Here is a 27,823-nt window from a genome sequence, read left to right as displayed (position 1 = left end):
TGGTGACGGTCTCTGAACGTTAGAAGTTATTACATTTCTATATTTTTTTAATGTTCAATATTTTATTGAAATATTCAGTATATAAGTATTTAATTAAAAACATGTAATATTAACGTTCAAAAAATAAAATTCATTAAGCTTTGAAGTAAGACTTTAAAAAAGCATAAGTTTCAAGTATGTGATAAAGTAACTAAATTTTGCGAAAAACTTCATCTTTTGTCACTTGTAATAAAAAATTATTCGTAATATCGCATGCGAGAGTATCTTAGCTTAACAAATTACAATGAAAGGAAACGACTGTTTGAAAACAATCTGTGTATATCGTGAAATGAAGTGAAATGAAAATGGGAATTTAACGCGAGTCCAGAACATTGTTTTTCGCAGTTAGTTATTACATTTCTATATTTTTTTTCATGTTCAATATTTTATTGAAATATTCAGTATATAAGTATTTAATTAACATGTAATATTAACGTTTAAAAAATAAAATTCATTAAGCTTTGAAGTAAGACTTTAAAAAAGCATAAGTTTCAAGTATGTGATAAAGTAACTAAATTTTGCGAAAAACTTCATCTTTTGTCACTTGTAATAAAAAATTATTAGTATTATCGCATGCGAGAGTATCTTAGCTTAACAAATTACAATGAAAGGAAACGACTGTTTGAGAACAATCTGTGTATATCGTGAAATGAAGTGAAATGAAAATGGGAATTTAACGCGAGTCCAGAACATTGTTTTTCGCAGTTAGTTATTACATTTCTATATTTTTTTTCATGTTCAATATTTTATTGAAATATTCAGTATATAAGTATTTAATTAAAAACATGTAATATTAACGTTCAAAAAATAAAATTCATTAAGCTTTGAAGTAAGACTTTAAAAAAACATAAGTTTCAAGTATGTGATAAAGTAACTAAATTTTGCGAAAAACTTCATCTTTTGTCACTTGTAATAAAAAATTATTAGTATTATCGCATGCGAGAGTATCTTAGCTTAACAAATTACAATGAAAGGAAACGACTGTTTGAGAACAATCTGTGAAATGAAGTGAAATGAAAATGGGAATTTAACGCGAATCCAGAACATTGTTCTTCGCAGCTGTAAATAATAATAATGTTATCGATATCGCAGCTGTTCATTTCGAAGGCACTAATCAGCGAGGTACATATGCCCCGCAAATTTACACTTCGCACACATTAGCGGATCGCGCAGATGGATTAGAACGCAAAATGGGTGCACGCGCAAACTTCCGAGAAACAAGTCAAAGTGCTTTGAAATAAACGACAAGTCTGTCGCAAGCTGCCGAGTGCTTTCGCACCAATATACAGGGGACTGTGTTCAAGCAAAACGAAACAATTTTCCGCTTTGAATGTCGTAAACGAAGTTTCCAGTTTATAGCGAGTGCGCGGGCGGATACACAAGTTTGCGCTCCGCTGGCAAACAATCTTTATGTCTTATAGCATAGAAGACAAACAATATTTCTGACCTAATTTTTACATTTACGAATAATTAATATTCTATCCATCCCACATCCATTCCCGATTAAGCTCTCAATGTAATTTCTTCCTGCAATCAATTTTTTAATTTTTTATTTTTATTCTAAATTAATTTTTAAGAATTGTGTGTATGATAAATTATATGCATCGCGTGTACACAAGTAAGAAGAGGAAAATATAATATCAAAAAAAATACTATATAGTTAATGATATTTAATAATCAACTTTTACAAATACAAAAATAAAATATATTGAATAATTACGTTTATTGTTGAGACAAAGATACTCAAGATAATGTGTGTGTGTGTATGTGTGTTAGAATATATTTGTTTTATATTTGATCTATTTTGGCTCTGTTAGAGATAAAATCAGTTTTATATTATCGTTAGAGAGCAAAGTAACATTAATGGTGAATTTCAATCGTTGGCAGAGTACTATCTCATGTATGCTTTTTCCTCGAAAGTCGTATTTTCTATAAGAATATAAAAGAATCTATACGATATTTTATTCAGTAGTTAAGAGTTTTCTCTTACTGTCTCTTTCTTTCTTCCGATCTTTCGCTTTCTTCCTCTGCGAAAGATCTACCAAGTTTTAATTAAAAGTACTCCTACTATTATTAAATACTTTTTAGTCAGTTTTAATTAAAACTATCATAAATCCCACAAAAATTAATCCGTGGCATAATAAGTAAATCATTATAGCGCACTTGTTACGTTGCATATTTAATAATTTTGATTGAAATTTCTTGAAAATGCCGTGATATCTCACCAACTTTTATCCTCCATAAACTATTTTTACGAAGCATAATGAACAATAGCCGCTTAACGGCTTAAGCTCAACAGAAGCTTCTTTTCTTCTTGAAAAGAACTACGCAAGATCACATTATTGTGAAAAAGCTATTAAGATATTTTTATTATATTGCATGCGCAATGTATTGTTTAGTAAAAGCCGCCATTTTATAATTCCACATTATATTTACAACTTTATATCCCGTATTTGATAATGTATCTACATCCTGATGATATATTACGCCATATAAAATTATAAACAGAATTCTGTCTCAAATTTTACCGTGAATTATAGCTCGGTCTGAAATAAACTTAATTAAATATGTAAGTACATGAGAAAACAAAAATAACGATACGTAAATTCATAATCACAATTTGATATGCCATAGTCTTGATATTATATGCAGAAGCACAATGATCACATTATCATTGCTTATAAATTATGAGTTATCGATGGGATTCGCGGATCAATAGTCAATTCGAAATTCGCTGATTTAAAAAATTAATATTACTGAATTACAAATTGCAACTCACATTCTAATGTACTCGTAATGAAAACGCATGACGAATAACTGATGAGGTATTAATTGATTTACACCAAATCTCCAACAAGTTTTATAATTTTTAAATTTCGTCCATAAAATAATTCTAAGTTAAATTAATATATATCATTCAATTATAATTCTAAGTTATATATTAATATTCTAAGTTAAAATAATTATAAGTTAAATTAATATATATCAATCAATTAATATTCTTCACGCAATAATTTATACGAGTCTCTCAAAGATATTTAGAAGAAATTTCGAGAGGATGACGTTGAAGTCATCAAATACATTTATACGACAGGTCATAGCGGGGCACAAATTGCAGGTTGATATCACGCGTCGGTGGTGGCTGCGCGTATTTTCAGCCACAACCGCAATTTGCAATTCTTCCGTTCCAACTATAAATTACTGAGAGGCCGCGCCTCTCGACGGACATTGACGCGAATCACCAACGACAGCCTCGCGCACGCGATTCTCCCGTACGAGCAAAATTGCAATTCTAATCGTCGGTCGTACGTCATGTGGCGGCATTAATCTTGCGATGTTTTTGCGACGCGAAAACCATAGATTGTTTCCGAACAATATGTAGAGTCGAAATTATAACAAGATATAAAACGAAAAGTGGTAAAAAAATAAATAATATCAGGCATTTTCAACGCGCAATATGTAACGATAAGTTCAATCTTATACAAATTTATTCTGCGAAATTTTTATATTTTTTAAGTATATTTTTTTCCGTAACAAACTATTAATTATTATATTAAAAATGATTTTTAGTTCAAATAAGATATGAAATTGATACTTCTCGATGTTCTCCGATAAGCTTAGAATCATTTGTCTATTTCATTTGATCGTGCATTTATTTTTTATAAATTCCCTCTTATAATTATTATCTTATTGTATAATGTTATAAAAATAACTGATTTAAAATATTAACAATTCAAAATAATAAACGGGTTATATGGACGAAAATTGAATGTCAATATTTCTTCAGGAGACTATCTTTTAAAAAAATATAATATAATAACGCGCTCTTATTTTCACTTGTTATCTCTTATATACGTTGTTTCAATATTTCGTTTGTCTCCGGCTATAAATTTTCAAACGAAAGTTTCCGACAGTTCACGTTTCTACTTGTAATATGATTGTAACATCTTTAGAAAGATGGATCGTATCCAAGAAGAACCAACAATGCGCGATCTGCATGACAATCATTGTGCAGAATTCTTTGTTTCTTCTAAAGTTTTGTCTCAAAATTACATTAAATCTCTCGTAAAAAATATCATGTCATACCTTGACAAGAAATAATGATATTTAAAGCACGTTATAATACCTGCAATATTTTATGTATCATATTTTCAATTCTCATTCTTTTTTTCAGAATAATGATAATTTTCAAATATAACATTTCTTATCTGACAAATTACACTCTAAAACGTGTACGTTTCAAATAAATTGAAAAAAAGAAAAAGTTTACAATAAAAAAATATATTGCTGCGTAATTTGAATCACAAAATGCTGCAAATTTTTATTCTAATAGCACTATGTATAGATGTACATAATCGGCTACTGGGATTTGCGTGAGGTGTCTCTAGGGGATTCGCGCAACATGAATGGCCCATTAATATTTCAAATGATAATTTGAGAGAACAATGTACTCTGCCGGACATATATCTCTATCACAGTCAGATAATTGCATAGGTGGTTGTACTCATCGTGTATAATAATACGACACTATTCGGTCCGAACACTTCATTCTAGTAGATTTAAATTGAAATTACAAAATTACGCGTCTTCAGTGAAATATTTTTTTTCAGATGTAATCGCGATGCAACGATATCCAGTGTCGATATAGCGTCGCGGATAAAATGATGAATCATTTAAATCGATACTATATATAAAAAAAAACTCACTAATATGCAATCTGCAATGTATAGTGTGGAAGATTAATCGATTTCAAACCGTGATTGCGCTGCGAAGAGAGAAACTATTTCTATACATGTTATATTACGCGTTAACCTTAATTAGCAACCAGGTTTTGTACACAGCATAAAAAATAATCAATACGAAAGATACAATACATATAGACAAAGACATTTTCGCGAAAAGATAATTGGATTAAAAAATTCAATAAAGTATTTCTATATTTATTTTTGTTTTGAAAAAGAGATTTGACCAGTTGAAAATTTCGAAATGTGATATAAAATTTGTATCGCAAACACGCTTTTATATTTTTGCACTCTTGTAGTTTGAAAAGCTAGCGATTGTCAATAACACGAATCCTATTCAACTGTGACAGATACGTCAAGTTGTTCGTCGTTGCAAAAACGCCCCAAACTTTTCGGCAATTTATTACGCATGTGTTACGCGCATTTATTTACGCAAGCACAAAGCGATAATTTAATCTTTAAAGGACGGGCGTATTTTTTCGTAAACTTTTGTAATTTGAAGTAAGAATTTTTATATCTTTATTATAGTGTTGTACTATGAAAAATAAGCGACTCTTATAGAGCCAATATATTGGCTTCCCCGTCCGGTACGGTAACAAAAATAGAAACATTTCACAGAACCATTATAAAATTATAATTATCAAAGAGTTCATCTTTTATCTTAGTTTTGCGAATGAGAAAAATAGCCATTTAAAAAAAATTACGTTATGAAAATATATTTCGAGAATTTCATAGAATTAAAATAATAATCAATACATAAAAAGAAATGTTTTTATCTGTAATACATATACTTTTTTAAGTTGACCAACAATATTACAGAATTACACAAAATAATGCAGTTGAAAAACGAAATATGATAGATATTTGTTTTAACAAAACTTTTTTCACTAAAATATATATGAGTATATCATCAACTGATGTAATCCGTAAAAACTTAAGTTTTTAAATGAAATTTTAATTCAAATTACTAAAAACATCCTTATATAAAATATTTAAAGTGAAAATAATTCAAAGCCAAAAATATTGGCTTCCTGTCCTCTAAAGATTAAATGTGATCACGTTAATTTTATATATTTTTTCTAATATATAAAATGCTAATTGTAAGTTGAACACTTGATTATGTAGTGCATTATAAACTTGTGTGCGCGGATAGCTATTGAGTAAAAAGGTATTTTCCTAACGCATAACGCAATTATTGAGAATCTATTTTCAGCGAAAATCTATTATTCAGTAAAGTGTGCAAAACAACGTTCAGTTAATTAAATTCATGATAATTTAATTTTATTTAGCCTAAGCATGGTGTTTGCTGAACTAATCATCGATTAGTTGGCAAGGTATGAAAATTCGATTAAAACAGTCTAATCAATAATTTGTCTAATAAACAAAACATAGTTTGTGCAAATTGTAGAATTGTAGAATTGCAAATTATGATCGCAAATCGAAATCTTCTCTATATTTATATTTCTTTATTAAAAAGCATATAATCTTTTTTTATATATTTACACTTAAATTATTTTTTAATGTTTTCTCAGTTAAAATCAACGTCAAGCAACATCAATTTTAAATAATCGATAAATATTTGCGACGTTCATAGAAATTTTCGCTGTTTAACCGATATAATAATCAAATTGACTTTCAACGTTGAACAATCTATTGACAGATCCTGTCTGTTGAAAAGTTAGCTGCGAATTGTTACGCTTCGCAGACGTCACCGCGAATCAAAGTTTATCTAATTTCACACGACGACAATACTGAGCTGCCTATAGTACGTTGCACAAAATGAAAATCACAAAACTTCAGTGAATTTAAAATTGAAATTAGTTTCAGGAAATAGTACCACAAAATCTTAAAAAAAATTGCATTTGTTGGACGCGTACAATTTCATATTTTTACATAGTTAAAAATATATTCGTTTCCCGAAAAATAACAAAAACAACACACTCTACCTACGTGGACAACTTCGAAATTTTGAATTTTTTTGCGATAAAAAAAGCTCTGAAGTGCACTCTAAAGTGATGGCGCACAAAACTTTTCAGTGACGCGGCATTCGTTGTAAAGTTGATGTTCATGGATGCGACTCGAGACTGCTTTTCAAACCGCGTCAGAAATACCTCTAGGTATTTCTCCTCCTGACGGCACAGCAATAGTCGCGCGCGACCAGATCGATAGCACGCCGGAGAATCGAGACATGTGTATAAAACACGTTTCAACTGTCACGCGGTAAATACGCCAAGTCGTAAACATAAAGAATATATGTATACAAGAGTTGTGTGTTAGGCCGCACGCATGGAAAGCATTTCGTGTCAACGCAACGAGGCGGCCGCGCGTCTGACTATAGACGAGATTTTCTACTGCGGCAAGCCTATATTTGTAACGTGAGAGATAAAGCCGATGGAAGTCTGATAGAAGTATAGTTGTAACGATATACAAAATTGATGTTTATACATCGGACTTATTCTACTAACGATTAGATCAATTTTTTATACGATACTGTATATCTTCGAAAAAAGCGTAACTGAAGCTACTTAAATGGCGATCACAAATTACTGTCGACAGTGCAAAGTATTTCAGAGAATGTAAATAAACTCATTACTTGGTATTGCAAAATAGATTTCTGTTTGTTCAATAATAATCAATGTGTCTATAAAAATTTGCGTACTGAGCATAAATGTTACAGATAGTATTATTATTTACGATGTTGGCGTATCTTGTGATGTTATTAATTTTTCATTGATAAACGGTATTTATTTCTCCTCGTGATATCGCGTGCTACTTTATTTTATGCTAAACATCGATCATTGCAAAACATCTAAATTATTAAGCCTTGTTTATACCTCAATTATTTTATTAAAAGTATTGATCTAAATGACTGAGGTGGAGAGAATATTTGAAAATAAAATATGAGTATATACGGCACATGTTTTAAATGAAATATAACACATGTAAATGTGGCTTTATTTTACTTTTAGAAACACTATTAAACTTTAATACAGACCTATAATACATACTATACCTTGTTAGTTATTGCGCCAACTGCTTTCATAATTAATTATTGTAATGTCTAGTTTGCGTGAAATAAAGAGAAATTTAAAAGGAGCGGCTCTGTGCTTGAAAAGTACGTTTCATTATTATTCCTATAACAATTATACATTACTTTATTAACTTTCAGTGTCCGTGTAATATTATATTCCTACAAAGTATACGGACACAATTTTCACTCATGTTGTATGCATATATATTCAAAATTAAGTAATTTTAATTATGATTAATACACTCGATAGTGTTCTTAATCTTAATATATATATATGTAATCACAATGTGATTAATTAATCAATGAAATGCATTAAAATATATGATATTTGAAAACTCAAAATGAAACACTTTCATAAAAAATTGCACTTTGCATTCATAAATTTGCTATCGCAAAATGTACAATATGGTAGTGTTAAATTATGTAGACGAAAGATCAAAGACGTGCCTAATAATTATTGTATATAAGAAAGAGAGAATATAATATACGACGTACTACACAAACAATCTATTATGCAACCTACATAACGAATTCATTTTACTTCGACATCAGAACAAAGTTGCATCTCCAAGGGATCTTAAAATAAGTCTGCCTGTTAAAAGTGTTACCTACTTGCCAAGTAGGAACAACCACCATTTCATGATTCACTTTATGTCTTTATAGTATAAAGAAGATAATAGAAAAACTAAGGAAAGCAATTATTAATATGATAACTCTTCAGTAAGATATACATTGTGCAGTTCTTCGCTATATTCCGTCTTACTTTCCAATTTAATATAAAGCCATGCTGCAGGAAAAAATTGCATTGTTTGTTCTCGTGTGTTAGGAAAAAAAGTGTATTGCAACAGAACCAGTTAACGTTCAAGTCACATAACACTAACCGTAAAATTAATCAAACTTTCAAGTTTACGCAAGATATGTTTTTTGTTTCAAAACATACACGGACACATCGTAAGTGGATATTATTCCTATTCATATCTACGAAGTAGGAAGTTTGGTTAAACTTTTTTTAATGCGAGACTGGTACACGTGTAACACAACATGTCTAACTCACAACCTGTACACAATCTGCGTCAAAACTTATTTCGAAACGTACATACATGCATACAACGCTATGGGTTAATCTGCATAACTAATTTCTCGCTTAGAAACGTAAGCAAAACGACGTTTTCGTCATACATAAATAAGCTTTCGACGTGACGTTCATTTTAATGTTGGCTTAAGTTGCGTATATACGTGCGAAATCGCCACTACGGAATTCCGACGAATAAAATTGAATTTTTTAAAAATTTATATGTTATTCTACGTGACTAATTCAATACCGTTCAGTTTGGTGGACCGATGCAAAACTTTTATACAGTCAATGAGAAATACAAATATACGATAGAAAATGGATCTGGAAATTTTTTAACGTACGTGTTATAACAAATTATTTTACCGTAAAATATCAATAAAAACATTGTTATAAATCAAAATTTGCCGAAAATGTTTTACAAAAATAAGTTATAAATTATTAAATATTTAATTTAAAATTTATATTAAAAAAATTAAAGCAATTGTGTTACAAAGAATTAAACAAATATTAATATAAATTTAACGTATAAGACGGGCAACAAGAGCCAAATCGCGGATGACAATGCGTTGTTCTAACGAAACTAAATAATTTTTCGTTAGAATTAAATACCGGTGCACAAGGCACCAAATTTTAACTTGGACACGGCCAAGATTTTAAATATGAAATAATCTCATATTTTGAGATTTAATTTCAATACCCCTTTAACCCCCCTACGGAAAATAAATAAATGAATGCAAGAGAAAAATATAGATCCGAAAATCGCTGAATCGGGAAGCGATTCCCGATTCAGCGATTTTCGGATCTATATTTTTCTCTTGCATTCATTTATTTATTTTCCGTAGGGGGGTTAAAGGGGTATTGAAATTAAATCTCAAAATATGAGATTATTTCATATTTAAAATCTTGGCCGTGTCCAAGTTAAAATTTGGTGCCTTGTGCACCGGTATTTAATTCTAACGAAAAATTATTTAGTTTCGTTAGAACAACGCATTGTCATCCGCGATTTGGCTCTTGTTGCCCGTCTTATACGTTAAATTTATATTTATATTACAGAGCCTTGTTAAAACTCTTATAAACAAATATTGTTGAAAAAATATTACAGTAAAAAAATAGAAACATTTTATCTCGTGTATATTTTAAATATATGTATATATAAATTATATATAAATAATATATTTAATTATAAATTAATACAATTGTCGCTCGTATATTGAAAACAAAGTGATAAATATAAGGCCAACTTATCGAGCTGAATATTCGAGATGTTCAGTCAACTACCATTTATTACATGTATAAATTATAAAACTACAGTCATTATATTAAAACTAACGCAAATTACAATCATTCTATAAACGTTTCGACCGCACGCGGTCTTCTTCAGTATAATTATTGAAATATAAATTCTTACAATTCACATAATATCGAAATTTAATTATAGTTATTCAGAATCAAGAGTTTTTGAGCAATTAACGCGTGTTTCAATCCGTCCTGTCCAACAATGTTCGCCTCGATATGATCCCTGATTTTGTTCAGATCTCGGATAGTTTCATCGTTAATATGCGAGAAATTAACCCGTTCCGTAGGCGCTGCGATTAATAAAAAATTACCGATCAACGTATGTCCAAATTATAATATGTATCCCCTACAATTGGTAGTATGCTTACCTATCATCGTTCTTCTTGACAATTTTGCTACTTATTAACAGTTATTAAGGATGACACATAACAAACCAACAATACAGAAAGACAGCTCATTTTAAACTCTACTTGATCGGAGAGCGTGCGTGTTTATATATGATCTAATATCTATGTTTTACTCGTTAATGTCCTATTTGTCCTATTATTATTTCTTGTTCGCTAATATATCCAAAATATCAAAATACGACTCGCTAAGTAACTCAGTATCTTTGTTTAAATTTAGTCCATTTTTTTGTTCCTTGATATGTAGCATCTCAGAAATGAGTCTTTTATAATAATTATTTTCGTTGTCCATGATCTTAACATTGTCCCAATTAAAAGTATGATGTTCATTTATTATGTGTTCAGAAATTACTGAATGTTTCGTTGAGTCCAATCTAATATTATTTTTATGTTCTTTCATTCGCGTCTGCAATTGCCTCTTTGTTTGGCCTACATAAGATGCATTACAATTATTGCAACTGATCTTATAAACCACATTCGAATTGCATGGATGTTTAGTTTTATCTTTCTGCGCTTTAATAATATTATCCAGTTTGTTGAGACATCTATACCCTACCATACAATTTTTATTTTTTACCGAGGAAACAATCATTTCTGAGATCCCATCTATATACGGAATGACAAAGAATTTTTTATTGACCGAGTCATTTCCTATACTTTTTGTTCTTTCTATGTTGGCCTGTCTCTCTATAATGCTCCCCTTAGATATGATGTGTTCTATCCGATGATTAATTTTGTTAAAAATCATCGGATAGAACACATCATATCTAAGGGGAGCATTATAGAGAGACAGGCCAACATAGAAAGAACAAAAAGTATAGGAAATGACTCGGTCAATAAAAAATTCTTTGTCATTCCGTATATAGATGGGATCTCAGAAATGATTGTTTCCTCGGTAAAAAATAAAAATTGTATGGTAGGGTATAGATGTCTCAACAAACTGGATAATATTATTAAAGCGCAGAAAGATAAAACTAAACATCCATGCAATTCGAATGTGGTTTATAAGATCAGTTGCAATAATTGTAATGCATCTTATGTAGGCCAAACAAAGAGGCAATTGCAGACGCGAATGAAAGAACATAAAAATAATATTAGATTGGACTCAACGAAACATTCAGTAATTTCTGAACACATAATAAATGAACATCATACTTTTAATTGGGACAATGTTAAGATCATGGACAACGAAAATAATTATTATAAAAGACTCATTTCTGAGATGCTACATATCAAGGAACAAAAAAATGGACTAAATTTAAACAAAGATACTGAGTTACTTAGCGAGTCGTATTTTGATATTTTGGATATATTAGCGAACAAGAAATAATAATAGGACAAATAGGACATTAACGAGTAAAACATAGATATTAGATCATATATAAACACGCACGCTCTCCGATCAAGTAGAGTTTAAAATGAGCTGTCTTTCTGTATTGTTGGTTTGTTATGTGTCATCCTTAATAACTGTTAATAAGTAGCAAAATTGTCAAGAAGAACGATGATAGGTAAGCATACTACCAATTGTAGGGGATACATATTATAATTTGGACATACGTTGATCGGTAATTTTTTATTAATCGCAGCGCCTACGGAACGGGTTAATTTCTCGCATATTAACGATGAAACTATCCGAGATCTGAACAAAATCAGGGATCATATCGAGGCGAACATTGTTGGACAGGACGGATTGAAACACGCGTTAATTGCTCAAAAACTCTTGATTCTGAATAACTATAATTAAATTTCGATATTATGTGAATTGTAAGAATTTATATTTCAATAATTATACTGAAGAAGACCGCGTGCGGTCGAAACGTTTATAGAATGATTGTAATTTGCGTTAGTTTTAATATAATGACTGTAGTTTTATAATTTATACATGTAATAAATGGTAGTTGACTGAACATCTCGAATATTCAGCTCGATAAGTTGGCCTTATATTTATCACTATATTTAATTATACTGCTAGAATTTTTTTGCAATTTTGGTAATTTTTGCGACACCTATATGGGCGATGTGTATCGCAGTTACGATCTTTCTAACTGCCATGCACATCACAGTCGGTAAATTCACAAAAAATTCATGTATAAAGCTAGAGATGTGAGTTTTCCACATTGCGGTGAATTTTTTCTTTTCATCATCTAGAACAGCTATTTCGCCCGCAGTGCGGCATCGTCGTTATCGTATATTTTCATCGCGGTTTAGAATCCGTACATAAACTGACCTTTGAAGTTTCCGGTGATTTTTGTCCAAGGAATTATAGCAAATGATCAGAACGCCATGTCAAAGAATACGAGATACGAATTTCTTGTCGGCGGAAGTTTTTCAGTTTTTTCAACAACTGCTTACGATGGAGAAACTTTTAGCTTCTCATGACATTTGTCTCATCGTATTTGAAATGATATAACGATAAAGGATAACTCGGGGGATAACTTTATATAACATTGAATAAAGAAATAAAAAATACATTTAAATTATGTGTAAAAATACAAGCTTCATAGTTGTATTTCGGCTTAATGACTATATTTTATTACGTCGAGATGTTGAAAATTTTTTTCAAATACACGTATTTGCAAAATAAGTGCAACAATTATATATATCCATTGCAAAAATAATATGAATGCGATATCCGTATAAAATATCCATGCCTAAAAGAAATACTATTTATCATTACTGTTTTCCGAAGATACAATTTCTCACAACGCAAAAATAAAACAGATAAAACATTCAACAGTTTTAGTCGGAAATATAAAATAATGCGTGCACACACATCAATGAAGATGCAATGATAAAAATCATCTGAAAAAATAACTCTGAATATTTGTTCTCGTTCTAGTTTTGATAAATCGTTCGAAGCATTAAACTTTGGACGAAATTTGAATCGGCATAAGAGGATTTGCGGGCAGCCGAAAATCGAGCACTAAGTATCTCCGTTTCACCCGAATCATGGAATCCTTTTAACAGTACGTTGGAATCGCCTCGACTTCGACTGTCCGATGAACGTGTCAACACGACCACGATACCAAGTTTCTCGGTGTTTGCGTACATCCCCCACACTTTCGATTCACCGCGTCGCGTCACCCATCCTCCATCCTACGGTCGGGAGATTCGACGTTTGCATACGATAAAACCCGGTAACCCGGTAAGGTACTCCGATACTCCGCTGCTGTGCGATTCACTCGGCGCATTGTTCGCGCGAAAATACATAAAACATTTTGCCTACAGTTCAGTAGGTACAACGGTGGGTTACAAAACAAATACGAAAAAGAAATACAAATGCTCAATGGAACCGAAACAGATTTGTTTTAATTTTTATGTTAAATATATATTTTGTATGTATCATTTTTTGTTTAAAAAAAATATATATATATATTTATTTATTTGTGAAAAATTTTTATTAAATTATTATTCTATAGAAAATATATATAGTGATTTCTAATCAGAAATAAGAATTCCATGAATGAGCATATGATAAGCATATCAATTGTATTCCGTCGCAGCATTCATGAACGTTGAACATTCATTACTGCGTATATGAGCTGTATACAGTATCTCGAATCGATCGAATTATTCGTGTGCGAATATATTGATCATGTGCTTCACCTGTTTAGAGACACGCGATATGCGAATCAAATAATGAAATGGACAGAGTCCGCACGATATAATTAACTGATTTCGACGAGAGGCTTGATTATTCGTGCGAGACTCGAGGGACGAATTTGCACAGGTAATGAAGTACATCATTGGTGGAGCCGATGAGAGAACGAAGAATTATCGATTCTCAAAGTGAAAGACTCTTTTCCCTTGTGAGTTCGCGATATCCAGAATTGAAATAAATCTACACGTGGCAAAGTAATCGGCTTTCTAACTGTTGAAAAGCTGTGAGGTCGAGGCATTTTCGGATTGAAAACCGCAATGTCAGGGATCAAGTTTGATTTTCTATGAAGTCATGCATTGCATGATATTCGAATATTATTTATTGATTTTACTCTCTGTTCGAGATTAAATTTAAGAAAATAAAGTAATAAGGACATCTTTTGTTTCTTAACATAAATTATATAAAAATAATATTACAAATAATAATAAATAAATAATAATATAATGTTTATATATATGTATATAATAGATTATATATTATTTAAAAAATGTTTTATTATTTTATTAATATTTTTATTATTTCATTAAAAACAATAAATAATCTTCATGCAATTATAAGAAAACTATTAAAGAATTTCTGCAATGTATATGTATATAAAGTACACAGAAAGCCACATATTTATTTCAATTTCGAATTGTTGCCAACTCGTTTTTTACATTTCCGGGAGAACCGTTCAGTTTCTGCGTCGTTAAGGCTTTTTCAGCGCATTTTACGACGTTGGCATTGTAGTTCGATCAAGTTTGCGAACCGTTTTTCAGACTAGAGAGAACGATTCTCAAAGACGAAAAGAATCAGTCGAAACTAGGTCTCGGAGAAAATTCACCGAATTTTTATCTTTTGCACACGCTACATAATCCTATATAGGCGTATTTCCAAGTCGATATCAATCACGAAGATTAGTTTACGCGCATTTCAAAGATATTTCGGCGTACAGAGTAAATTGCATGCACTGCATAATACAAAGTAAATTGCATACTGATACGTTCGTGTGTATGACGTATTCATAGCGGCTGTATGCATCACGGTAAAGAATGTAAAGGAACAGAATGCGAATACATTCTGGCTTAGATTTATTCATGTAAAATATATTGGAAAGTCTGCGATAAAAATTTATATAGAGAATTTTTTTTAATATTAAAAACATAATATGCTGCATAAATATGTTATAGTAACGGGTATACATATAAATTTCACGAAAGATGTGCGTTAAATTTCAATATGCCATGTATCTCCATTATCGTATATTATTTCGTTTTTTCATTCCATTATAAATTTATGAGATACATATTTTTGATATATAATTTAAAATTCCGTACACAAAAAATCATATAGTAAGGACTTTTAAACATAAATTTTAAAATTTAAAATGCAATCATTTATAACGAGTTGTTCGGACACGTATTACACGTATAATAATCGAACAGAGACACGTCAGTTTATACCATCTAAAATTTTTAAATGACATTAAAGAGCTTTCTAGAGTGGGCTCGATCGTATCATTAGGAATTCATAGCGCAGCTACTCGTGCAGTTTGTTCATAGTTCTCGTTTATGGATGAGAAAGATCGCTCGGGTTTTTCCATCGCATATTTCCCTCAATATATTCCTCAATGTAAGCGTACCTATGACCATCCCCAGCCCTCCATTGATCATTGAACGTACGAGTTAATCCCTCCTACATCCCTTTCTTTCCTCTCGGCTCCGTTTTAGCGTCCTCGAGAGTGTGCTTATAGAATGCCGACTCCTCGCGAATTTCACGACTCTTTAAAATTTCATCCGCCTCTGCCTCGGTCGCGGATAAATAGAACACGAATTCACGAGCGCGCTCAAAATCATAATGCATTGCCAGAGATAAGAGTCGAACGGTATCGCCTCCAATTACATTCCGCATTGTTGTTGCTCGCACATAACGAGCGTTCCTTTATCGATATATGCGAGAGAACACTACTCTAGCTGATTGCACGCTGTATATCAGCCTGATCGATAATAATCGGAGTGTGATCGAAGAGAAGAATCGCAACGCGACGTCGTCGTGAATATTCGCGCATCGTAAATTTTGCATGTCCATTCTCTTAAAAGCACGATCCACGCGAGCGGAGATTTTTAGAGACGTATGCAGCTTTGTCGCGCGTATTTTTTCGCGCAGCGATCCCGAAAAAGATAGAAAATTCTAGCCCGAGCGCCGCCGTATAGTGAAATTAAAAGATTTAAATTAAAGGATTTGCATAAATTGTACGTGATTTAAACGCGCCGTCGTTTTAAAGTCCTTCGTGAAAAATTTGTCGGATGTAAAGCGAACATGGCATGTGATAAAATGCCGTACATATGAGATCTGCTACCGCGAATCCACAATCCGACAATAATTTCACAATTCACAGTGATATAACAAATGTACACCGATACAAAAATCCATGTACTTTTACATGAAAATTACTAGTTCAGAACTGGAAAAGTTACTTGCTTATCGCAGTAATTTTTTGATTCCATTTGTTTTAAAGGGTAAATACATATTGATGTAAAAATACATGTAAAATATAGATAAAATTACTACTTTTATGCAAAAATCATATGTAATTTTAAATTTACTATTTTTACTTTATTAGAACTTTACTAACATTTCCTATGTGTAATTACATGTTCAGTGAAATATTCTTAATTTTGAAAATATTTAAAAACATATTTCATATGAAATTACATATAATCTGTAATCTTCCATATAAGTATCAATATTGCATGATTATACTAGATCGGAAAAAAACCTAGCTTAATCATGTAATTTTATACATAAATATTTTTTTCAGTGTAGAAAGTGAGATGGTCTTACGATAATTTCTTTGATTTAATAACCATGAAACATGCCTACATACACATATATACATGTACTATAAAAAGATTTTATTGGGACGTACTTGGTGCGGGAATGAACTTTGGGAGAGCAATAAACATGTGTATTCAAATGTAGACTATTACTGGGTGAGAAATTGATTTTCTTCCTCCAGAGAAGTATAATGTTTTATGATGCCGAGAAATAAGCCATCATCATCAAATGTCAAGAGAAAAGACGGTAGACGTCAAGGACTTATTGTTAGACCGACATCGCCGGTAAAATTTGTTCGTACGAATCGCTGCACTCTATATCCATTTATAGCTACGTTTATTTTCACCATACTGCAGTTTGAATGACTCCAACCGCGGTTAATTTTAGCGGGCACATTATTCTATCGGATTATGAAAAGATTTTCCAGATACGTGCGTGCTTTCCGAGAATGAAAATATACATGCCACGGTCATTATTGCTCCGAGACGCAAACACAAGCATTGGATCTAAGCCACATTACCGGAAATACAATCTTTTCGAAAAATTTTTCTCTCGAAGAATTTCAAAGAAAAATAAATACGACAAATATTAATTAATTGCCAAACTTATTCAAGCTTATCGAAACTTCTTCAGATTATAATCAGTTGAGATTGACCAAGTAAATCTGTTCAATTAATTTGAATAAGTCTCTTCCAATTAGTTGATAAAAATATTTATTATTAACCATAATATAATATGATTAATAATTTGAAAATGTTTTAAAATAAATGTAACTAATACATGCTGTACTCGAAAGATAAAATGTAAAAATATTCCATTTAATAATTACGGTAACAAGACTAGATTATAGTGTAATACAAATTTATAAATATAAATTTTAAATAGAAACAGAAAAAATGTGCAAATTTTTCAAATTTTCAGCATATATACATACATATACATTCAAGTTTCACTATCTTCAAATAGCTTGATATAAAGAAGCATGTGGTTGCAATCTCGACTAATTGCCAGCCCAATGTACGGTGTCCGTAATTTTCGAGACACATATGTATACCAATTGTTCATCTTATTAAGCTCGACCGTCCGTGACTGCACTTTACTTGAAATAAATTTACAGTGAATTGCGTGCGCAATCAATCAAGGAGTCGGACGAGTGTTGCAATTGAAGTCACCGCACGCGTCCGCCGATTCCAGTAACATTGCATAAGAGATACACCGTGCGGCAGATATATTTAGTATGCAATTCGCGTTGTTAACATCAATACGTGCCCCGACATCGAAACATCGAAGATGGCGATCTGGAGCGCAATAAGAGAAAAGAGAAAACCGCAGCGCCGCGATATGACATTTGTAGAACGGATTCGCGCGATTGCGAGAAAAACGAGATAAAACCGATAATTATAACGAGCCGGCCTAATCGCGAGAGCGAGGACGGATGATAGTCTATTCGCGACCGGAATGGAAACGTGATGAAAAGTGTTCGTCGCGATTGCGATTACAAGCCTGATCCCTATACGCCACCATTGTCCTTCCTCGATGAAGACATTCGTCCAACTCATTTTCGATTCTTCCGACTCGGCGAATAATTTCAACTCGATCGGGGAAGGTATTAAATAGTTCTCGCTCCCTCGCTCTAAATGCATTTCTCTTCCCGCGCGATTTATCTGACCTTTTTCAAACCTAACAACCTCCGAAGAGGATCATCAAGTTCGCGACGAGAGAGAGAGACAATTCATCTCGCTGAAGAAATTTCCTACGTTTATTATTTACGATCGAGCATTATGGTCGCCACCGACTATCAGGTTTTATACAATCTCGTCTTACACGTCGCGCCATCATAGACGGATTCTTGAGAGATCGCGTAGTGGGATTTACTGCCTCCGGGGAGAGACACCCTGGACAGATATTTTATTTGCGGTGTCTGATCCCTTGCGGCTATTAATCATTTTCTCTCTCATGAATTTCTCGCGGAAGTTTTATTCGGTTTTTCGTATTTTCAACACCATGCAGGTTATATCGTAAACAATTGCCCGTGTCTTGGTGTGTGTGATAAATTGTTCGTTTCCTCTCTTCTCTTGATACGATATCGTTAGATGATAGTTTTTATTCTCGCGTTGTTGCACTCAACCTTTTTCATTAGAGAATACTACAAATCATAAATGGTTTATGACAATTTATATCCACGTATATTGTTTGTCCTATTGTAAGATCAGCGAAATAGCTGTAATGTTAATAATAAATAACGTTCAGAAATCAAATTCATCCACTACGATCTTTCATATTATTTCTTTAGCTAATTAATATTTAGACGAATAGAAGATTTACAGTAGAATATCAAAATTATTGAAATTCAGAAGATCGATTATGTAGATAATTGATCTCCATTAAAGATACACGATGCACATGAGAGTGTATATCATTTACACTAAACTCGTGATGAGTATCGCTCGAAATGAGCGTTATTATGATTAATCGATCGTTATTATCCGATCATGATGCAAAGATTATATCATAGCGCGTTGATATCACCTATGCAGTGAATACACGATTAAGTAAATTCAATATACGGTCGACCAAACGCACGTGTGGCGTCAAAGTAAATCGAAAGGAAAGATCCACGTACAATGGGGTTAGTAGGATCAATAGCTCAAGGCTGCATTAAATCCTGCTGTCGTGCTACATATTCTGATATCGATTCTTCGAAACGGCTCGCCTCGAAAAATGAGGATAAAAATTGTTTCTTTTTACGCCGCTATCGATTGGATCCAAACTCTACTCGTAAATCGTTTGATAACAAGGAGTAACCGGCCCTTTTAAAGCCTTTTAAAGGCTTCCACATCTCATTACAGATCTTTCGTAATTTCTCTTTTGTTGTAAAATTACGCATCTGTCAAACAAATGTATTAAATTATAAATTGAAATTTAATTATACAAGCTTCTTCAATGTGTGTTTTCATTTACCTGCATTAATAATTGTATCATAATATTAATGTTAATGTTTAATATTATTAAATTTTATAAATATTCGTTTGATTCAAAAATATTATTATCTGTAATGTACAGTTGTGCGGATTTCTCGAGTTGTAATATATTTTACAAAAAAGGTAAAGTACAAACAAGTGAAATATTGTACTGAATATTGCGTTCTGCGTATATGCATCGTATTCTCTAATATGAAATTATACCATTCGAAATTACGTGTCGCGTTTGCATAATCGACACCACGCGCTATGTAAACGTTTATTCCTCTCACATTCGATACAATGAATTATTCAGAATCATTGACTTATGATACATCCAATAGAATCCAATGATGACGATCCAGTTAGAAACGACTTAGAATGTCAAGGGTGACTGCTATAGAGTTCAATACAAGCCAAGATCCATCTAGATACGATAGAAGTCGAATTGGTGAGTCAAGGTTGCGCTAGATTATACCTTCATTCTGTTACTAGACCAACGATGCGGTCATCGAGTATCCTGACTCGCAATTTTTGTATTACGCCGATTGCACCAAACACACAAACGACGAAGCAAGAAAACGGAAATCTTCAATTTGTGCGTTACGACAAAAATATCCGGTCTATGTCACGCAAGTTTTAAATAGCAAAATCTTATTTTTACAGCGTGAGTATAAAATCGTGCATATTTTATACTTTTATACGATTTTAGTATACTAATTGTAAGTTATGTCGAGATTTTTGCGGAAAATTTAATATACGTTCAAAAGTGCACCGTCCAAACAAAAATGTTACGTTATTTAACATTCTTTGTTGTGTACGTAATGCATAAGAGTAATCACAGTGAAAAAATTGTATTGCAGGATAAGAATCAAATAATAAAATTGCGCATATAAATGCCTTAATATTATCCTAGTTTAAGTGTCAGAAATATCGCGCGACAAAGCCTCGCAATGAAAATCGTTTAAGCGAGTGCAAAAGAAAATTTCGTATCGATTCGAGTACTTAGGGCGTAACGACCATCAGAAAGATTTACACAGTTATCAAAAGTCTTTTTAAGAAGTTACCGGGGCACGAAGAGAATTATTCAAATTGCCTTCGATCCAATGCCGTGTCGATTGAATGAGAATAAGGCGTTCGTTCTTGGTGTGTAGTTATTTCATATGACGATTTCGCATGTATCGTACATATTTCATATATGTATGTACATATATCATACGTGTTTCTGTATGTTACAGCAATGCATCTACATTCGAATTACAAATATGTGAACCATACATCCGAGTTTGTCACTAATTCGATAATTTACGAAGTGCATTTCACGAACACATGATTTACAACAAAGAAATGTCAACCAATCATTTTGCATCTATTTTTAAATTCGCTCAGCAATCTCGACATTTAAAAAAAGCGCAAATCTCCAAGCGTAAACGATTAAAAATATAAAGCTCGTTTATATTTTCGAATTATATATTTAATTAAATTCAAATATTAAATATGTTTTGAGTAAAATCATTAAAATAATTTATGTGCATATAAAATCAAATGTATCTATTATTAAATATAATCGAATGTCAGATAATTGGAAATAATTTAACTTTGATTTGGAAACGACAGTTGTGTTCAAATGTTTTGTAAAAATTTATAAAATTTATAATATGTATTTAATTTGATCAATTCAATTTAACACGTATCAATCTAAAATATTAAAATAAAATAGTATTCGTGTTATAATACATGTTTAAGAGAGAAATAAAAAGATGCAAAAACCGTAAAATTTTTTTCTTTCTTATGAAAGTATTATGTATTGTATAAGTCTAAGAAATTGCATGTATTTTTAATTAACAAATGAAAATAATATTTTTTATAAATGCTTCTACATTCACGCTTTTCAACTATTATATGTATAACAAATATATTTAAAATAATATAAAAATATATTCAAAATCTTTGACAATTCCTTGACCTATATAATGTTTAATGAAATTTCATTTAAAAAATTAACATAAAGCTCACGTATTATTTAATATTAAATCAAATATCATAATATTAAACACATTGTCAGAATGAGTAATAATTTAGATAAAAGATAAACTACACTTGGAATTATCGTTGCATGACCTTGTGCTACTTTCAGCGTACACGTCTGGACTTTAACGCAGCTTCTCCTATTTAAAAAGTCTGAAAAATCAATAAATGCGCATTTACCCCTTTATTTAGCCTTGTATCATCACGAAAATGAAATAACTTTAGTGGCTACTGAGATTAAATTTGCGGTCTACTATAATAAAATTTTAAGATAAAAAAAATTCTGGCACACGTAAATAAATGCATATAAAGAATCCTAAATATGCTTTCCAGTTCATATAAAACAAATTTGTTAAAAATATATTTCATCATCTTTCTTATTAGACATATTTTTATATCATATACACACATCTTTTAACATATATATTTTAAGTATAAAATCTATCTGCAAAATATTTTAAAAAATACTAAAAATTGCAGCAAGTTACAAACAGAATAAAAATACTAAGAATTTTATACTCTCAGAAATAATTGAAAATAATGTTCTTTAAAAAATTTAAAAAACCGTGGCATAAAAAAATTGTTTTCTTCGAAAAAAAATTCTTATTTCAAAATAAATTACTTATTTCGTTTTCTAATATTATCATATTTGTGACCATTAAAACATTTAAATTCATTCCTTGTTAATTTGTCATAATATATATATGAAGAAAACATTCGCACACGCACATGCCAAGATCAATATTGTGTGTGTGTGTACGTGTGTGGGCAGAATTTATATAAAATCGATTTTTTTGATTTCTCATACACTGAAAAAAAAAGGAAACTGACTGCTTTCGACGATGTTATCTCGAGCACGCTTTACATCGCAAGTGTGCTGTGATGAGCATGAAAACGGCCGACGAGCCGAAGATGATGGACGAGAGAGGTTACCGCTTATGAGATCGACCATGAATTATGTAGACACTTGAAAAGCCAGGCAAAAGCATGGCTTCGCCGCGGTTGGATAGGGCGATGGTAGATTGAACGATGGAAAACGTTGTTAATGCACAACAAGATGAGTGTTAAATCATTTAGATGTCAAGTCCTGAAACGCGTTATTGTACATAAAAATGGCTTTAGAAGAATGTCCGTTGCGTCATTTAAGCCGAGAACTAATAGAAAACCTCTACGAGCTTGTTATTTATTATCGAACACTCTTACAAGTGTATCTATCATTAAAGGATATATTTAGTATGAAAATATAAAAAAAAAATACTGTACTAGTTATTATAACTTTGCAACAAATATAATATAATAATAAAATTACAATATTAAAAGAATATATTTATTATTTAATAGAATTTATGTAATCAATATTACATAATAACGTATAACAATATATCGTCATAAATGACTTTAATTTGTTTTTAGATAGAATGCCATTTCGCAAAGTTTTTCAGTCTCAATGTATTTCTATAGTTTCTTGGCATTTTATTTTGCATAATTTATTCGAATCATGTTAAATTACGCTCGCGTAAAAAAATCGAGAATATTCATGTGCAAGTATAAACGCGTGACAATTTTATTATTTTATATTTATCTCAAGAAATTAATAATAATAAGTCATCTGTGTAATAGCGTAATATATTGCATACATAATTAGCTCTTTATTTTCAAAAATTTATTATACTTGAATGAAAAATTTGTCTGAAGAGAATAGCATTTCAGATGAAAGTTTTCACCTAAAAAACGATTATTACATCCACGTTGATTATTGTAAAACAACGACCACGGATTAACGGCGTGAAGTTTTAATCTGTCGAACGTTTAATTTGTCGAGAGAAGCAGCTGTAGTAAAGCTCTTAATTCTAATTGAACGTATATACATATATATGTACAGGATGTCTCATTATGAAACGGTACAGAAGCGGTACAAGACGCGAGCAATGACTCGACTTTTCGTGACGCAAATACTCAGGGTAATTGAACGTATTCCCTAATTTACTCTTCCAGGAGATTATATTTAATCCAAGCACGCGAATCCGTGTATTTCAAATTTAGTGCAGTGTTCTCGAAGTCACGTCAGTCATTTTATGTACATTTCACACTTATATATAATTTAGATTAATTTATTTCCTTTTGACCCACCTTTCTAATTGTTCCACGAATATTATCATTAATCGTTCTTTGTTTAATAATCACATTTATGAATTTGCGAACACGTTAAAATTCCTTACTAAAAGTACTATTACAGAATTTGAATGGTGAATAAAATATCAGTAGTACAAATGATCGTGTGATATTAAAGATTCTTTTAAAGAGAGATCTAAACGCATTGTTGACCTCTTGATGATTTGAAAATTACTTCTTCGATATCAACGCACACAAAAATTTTTACTGTCGTAATAACGATAAGTTCTTAAATAACCAATCAAATTTTAGTACTATTTGCGATTTATGTTGAAAGAAGGAAAGGAAAGTAAACTGTCAACTTGGCCCTAGAAAGGGTTTTTGCAAAACCAAAAAGTCTAAGCACACTTTAGACGAGTTCAGTTTTCGATGTGTTATAACCCTGGAAAAGTCTACTTTACATTCGATTGTCGCATCGCAGTCTCATCACAAATAAACAATATTACATAAATATAGCTCTCTCAATTTTTCCTCAAAATTCGTAATAGCTGTCTCTCTCCGATCGAACGTAACATATATATCAGCGAAGTGGGGTGGCGCAGAGAAGAAAAATGAAGAGAATATCGAAGGTACTTCTCGGCGATATTTCTCCTCCGCGAAATCTCAGGATTACAAGGCGTTAATAAACCCGCGCGAAAGAAGCTTACCGGTTCAGTAGAAGTGTTATTCCAGGACGCCAGGCCAATGTCTGTCGCGCAATATTCTCTTGGTATATCCCTCGAGATAAACGATAACGTTCACTATCCCTCTTTCTCTCTATCTCTCTCTACCTCTCTCTCTTTCGTATAGAAGGCGATTAGCGAATTCGCGTTTGCACACTTTTCCTCCAAGCTCGATCTCTTGAAACGGGAGAAGCTGGCCGAGCCGAGCCGGATCGCTCACGAGAAGCCGTCGTTCCTTCGCGACACGACATGGAACGTGGAAACGTCGAAAGTCCGCTGCGCGTCCGCAAGTCTCGCAAGCTCGCAAGTCACTGCCGGCACGACGGTACCCTCCTGGTTCGCGCACCCTCGCGCGCAATTCGCGAGCGCATTATATTATATCTCACCTCCTGCGGATCACACATATCGCAAATGAACGTTATACGTCGTGTCACCTCGCCGTGAGCGAGGCAGTATGTTATACTTCGACCAGCACACGGCGTGGCTTTTTGCGTATATTCGCGCGCTATCGATCGTATCGTCCCGGTATGTATGACGGCCGATAAAGGGCCGCAGCTGCACCCAGGTGGAGAAAGAGAGAAACGAGGGAGAGGGCAGGTACTCGGCCGCGTTTAACCCATTAGCCGTCCGATTGCATTACCTTCCCCGATTCCGGAGCGTGCTTGAAGTTTAAGCGTGCGGCTTAAAGCCGTGTTGGATGGATACATTTGCGCGCAGCCGTGTACGCGTATATATAATATATATATATATATATATATATATATATATATATATATATATATAAAGGAAGAATATATATATATATACAATATATATACGGGTCGAATTTAATCTAGAACGCGTATTAAAAATTTCAAGCTCTCCCGACGACGGAGCAACAAGCCCGTCGGAATCGACTACCGAGTTCGAATGTTGGTTTTTTAGCGTTTAACTTAACAAACGTGGGGAATTGCGACGGAATTGTTTATTTACATAGCGGGAAAACGCGGGATAGATCAGAGAAGTGGAACGTATCGATTTCGAGAATGTATCGTGTATGGGGTTTTTTCCTCCTCTGAATTTATACGTCACACTCAACGTCGTCGTATATCTACATATACATAAAAATAGAAAAGTACAAATTGCTTATTGATGTAATCTTTCGCATATTACCACGATATATAAATAGATACGTCGCGATAAATCAATGTCCCGAGAGTCTCGTTCCGAGTTTCTCAGAAATTCCGTAGAGACCGTAGAATCTTAATATACGAGCAATTTTCATTGAGTTCTCTTTTTGCGCGCGTAAAGCTAATCTCAAGTTTAATTACTCTAGTATTTAATATTACAGAAACTAATGACGGACTTACTTTGATTACTCTTATTACGATTGAATACAATTTTACATAAATACAATCTAACTAAAAGTTATATTGAAACTTTCCGTACTAATTCTTTTTTTCATTGTCAAATTAATCGTTAAAGATAATTTGACAAAAAATTACTACCGACAAAAATTTATCAAAGAAATTTAAACAAGAGCTTGAAATCTAAATTTAATAAAGAAGACGAATAAGCAAAAAATTGTAGCGGGACACGAATAAGTTTCTTTATTTTCATTAATCGCGTTTCGCATTAATCATATTCATTTTCAAGAGCTTCCGAGCTTAATACATCGTCCTTGTGTCACTTCAATCAAATCTGGATTAATTTTAACAAATAAATTAATACAAATTGTCGCTCGTACTGGATTAATTTTAACAAAATTCTTCTCGAGTGACCCGCGAAATGACTAATCTTCGAGAGAATTAACGGTCTGAGACGTGATCGGAAAGCGAGATCTTATCGAATGACCCTAATTCCTCTTTCCACCTATTTATTTCTCCTTCGTCTTGCGTGTGCAAAAGTCTACCTAGACTTTGGGAAAAATTCAACGGTCGGAAAAGGTTCGTACATTATAGAAACGTATTATTATCCCCCGCTTTGTCTAATTCAAAGAGACGTCAGCTCGAAAACGCTTAGACAGCGAGAACCTGCTGTCAGAGGTATATATACCCGACGTTCGCGAGAGCTCGGAAACTCGGAGCTACTCGGGAATTCCGTGAACAAAGGATGTGGAAAAATCGAGGGATTTTCGCCTTTTTCGCGGCCCTCTCTCCACTCAGTTTGCCCCGGGGACCTACACGACGCGCACAATCTCTCCTCCCTTATCTTTGGCTCTTCAAGCCAATGCTGCCGGTGACTACCCGTTCTCCCATTTCCTTTCCGAGAGACTAATTAGTCGCGCACTCGCGCCCTCGCGAGGAAAAGGGTCGACACTCTTCTAAACCACCGTTCAACGTTGCGATTTAAACGCGATTCTTATCTAATTGCCCTTTTTTTCTTCGCCCTCTCTCTCTCTTTCCTCCTATTTTTGCCGCGCTTCTCTACAACACCGAGATTATCACTTCGAGAGCCGATAGCAACGTGACATGATCCTTACACGCGGTATATACTCGCTTCGCGTGCTCGATCAAAGAGGACAGAACGAGGACGCACGCGATTCTCTTCTCCCTCGTGCTTCGCCGGCCCTTTGTTGACCGTCCTGGGCAACGACAACCAACCTCTACGCGGTCACCAGAACGCGCGGGATCGAAGAGGAAGATGGGGACCGACCTTCCTCGCTCGAAAAGGGTCCCCGTCTTTTCACGGCGTGCGTTTACTCTCGCGGCTGGAAAAGAAGCCCGCGATGTGTGGCGCGGCGCGTTTTCTAGCGCGTACGAGTGCGGCGGAGCTACTAGCTAGAGCGAGGCGAAAGCGCCGCTACGAGGTCTCTCCCCGAGACTGATCCTGCGTGCTGAACGAGCCGCCACCCGCCGCCCACACTGGCGTAAGATTCCTCATGGCCTCCACTACTGCCCCTACTCCTTTTCCCACCCTGGTCCCTCCTCTGGTTTTTCTCTCAGCCCGCGAAAGCT

At 33.0% G+C, this 27,823-nt stretch overlaps 2 protein-coding genes across 7 annotated transcripts in view; both read right to left on the bottom strand.

Annotated features, from left to right (window-relative positions):
- Nca (neurocalcin homolog) overlaps nucleotides 1-27,823 on the bottom strand; it is a 154,007-nt gene that overhangs the window by 53,125 nt on the left and 73,059 nt on the right. The gene's annotated exons all lie outside the window — the stretch shown is intronic.
- Nucleotides 1-27,823, bottom strand: part of LOC114930555 (neuronal calcium sensor 2) — a 128,517-nt gene that overhangs the window by 27,758 nt on the left and 72,936 nt on the right. The window contains exons 1-2 of one of the 6 annotated variants that reach the window (XM_029302359.2): nucleotides 27,470-27,526; nucleotides 24,873-25,276 (exon numbers count right to left, since the gene is read on the bottom strand). The exons of 2 other annotated variants lie outside the window; for them this stretch is intronic. The gene's annotated coding sequence lies outside the window, so the exon portion shown is untranslated. Of the gene's footprint in view, nucleotides 1-24,872; nucleotides 25,493-27,348; nucleotides 27,415-27,469; nucleotides 27,527-27,823 lie in introns of those variants that run through there. 3 more of the 6 variants (XM_029302358.2, XM_029302361.2, XM_029302360.2) reach the window with 3 other exon arrangements.

Source organism: Nylanderia fulva, unplaced genomic scaffold (genome assembly GCF_048542155.1).
Source record: "Nylanderia fulva isolate GAGA-0341 unplaced genomic scaffold, ASM4854215v1 Scaffold30, whole genome shotgun sequence".
Lineage (NCBI taxonomy): Eukaryota > Metazoa > Arthropoda > Insecta > Hymenoptera > Formicidae > Nylanderia > Nylanderia fulva.
Note: the sequence above shows the minus strand (reverse complement) of the source record. Positions and strands in the feature narration are given on the sequence as shown.